The sequence below is a fragment of the Tachyglossus aculeatus genome, unplaced genomic scaffold, assembly GCF_015852505.1.
Source record: "Tachyglossus aculeatus isolate mTacAcu1 unplaced genomic scaffold, mTacAcu1.pri scaffold_289_arrow_ctg1, whole genome shotgun sequence".
NCBI lineage: Eukaryota > Metazoa > Chordata > Mammalia > Monotremata > Tachyglossidae > Tachyglossus > Tachyglossus aculeatus.
Genome location: NW_024045003.1, coordinates 18,045 through 19,721, shown reverse-complemented (window position 1 = coordinate 19,721; position 1,677 = coordinate 18,045).

The window sequence follows — 1,677 nt, the reverse complement described above, 5'->3', positions numbered from 1 at the left end:
TCTGATCACCAGCAGGCATATGAAAGACAGAGGAGGGGGAAAGGGGTGGTGCTATTTGCCTAAGAGGTATTTGATTGCATTATGGATGTGCCTGGGCTCCCCTATCTGATTGACCTACATCTTGTTAAGGGGGATGATTTACAACTTGCTAATGAATTGACAATTCCTTTGAATGATTTCCCAATTCTGGAATGCAATCTGAAGCAACCTAGGAGGGCTTGGGTTCTAAATCTCGCCCTGCCACTTGCCAGCTTTAGGACCTTGGGAAAGTCACTTCTCTGTGTCTCAGATACCACATTTACAAAATGGCAATTAAGTCTGTGAGCCCTATGTATGATGTGGACTGTATCCAACCTGATTAGCTTGTACTTACCCCAGAACCTATTACAGTGCCTGTATATGCTGTGATTTACTTACATTTATTTATTTATTTATTTATTTATTTATTTATTTATTTATTTATTTATTGATCTATCCATCTATTTATTTATATTAATGTCTGTCTCCCCCTCTGGACTGTGAGCTCATTGTGGGCAAGGAATGTGCCTGTTTGTTGTAATACTGTACTCTCCCACACACTTAGTATAGTATAGTGCTTTACACAGAATAAGCACTCAATAAATACAATTAAATGAATGAATGAATACCTGGCATACAGTAAGCACTTAACAAATACCATTAAAAAATTAAACATTTAAAAACAAAAGACAAATCAAACTTTGCAGTTTCTTACCTCTTTTGACCAAGACATAGTGGAGCATATGGGATGTGGTGTCAGCCCGTCAGTAAATCATATTTGTTGAGTGTTTACTGTGTGCAGAGCTCTATACTTAGAGCTTGGGAGAGTACAATATAACATTATAACAGACACATTCCCTGCCCAGAATGAGCTTTCAGTCTAAAGGGGGAGACGGACATTAACATAAATAAAATTATAGATGTGTATATAAGTTCTGTAGGGCTGGGAGAAAGGATGAATAAAAGGAGGAAGTCGAGGTGACACAAAATAGAGTGGAAGAGGAAAGGAGGGCTTAGTCAGGGAAGGCCATTTGGAAGAGATGTAATTTCAGTGAGACTTCAAAGAGGGGGAGAGTAGTTGCCTGTTGGATATGAAGAGGAAGAGCATTTCAGGCCAGAGTTGAGATGTGGGCGAGAGGTCGAAGGCGAGATAGACGAGATCGAGGTACAGTGAGAAAGTTTGCATTAATATTAGGAGACTGAAGTCTTCAGGATGATCCCAAGTGAGCTGGAGTCTTGTGTGTTTTGAAAGGCCACTTCAATGGACACCATCTCTACTGCTGACAGATCCCCATTCTTAAATGGATGTTATCTACATAGAACTTCAGTGTAGATCAGCTGGCATTTTTGGATAATATGTTCTCCCATGCATTCTGTCAGAATTAATGCGTTGTTTGGCTAAATCCATGAAATACTCTTGAATAATAATAATCATAATGTTGGTATTTGTTAAGTGCTTACTATGTGCCAGGCACTAGGTTCTCTGTGGGCATGAGCTATTCTTTCCCCACAAAATGTGGTCACTGGGGGCTAAGGGTTGAGTAGGTTTGGGAATGGAATGGAGAACATCCAGGAATAGGACTCGTGAATCTGGACAAAACTGTCCATCAGAAAGACTCTTGCCAACCAGGCAAGCAGGAAGGCAAGGTTGGCATGCAA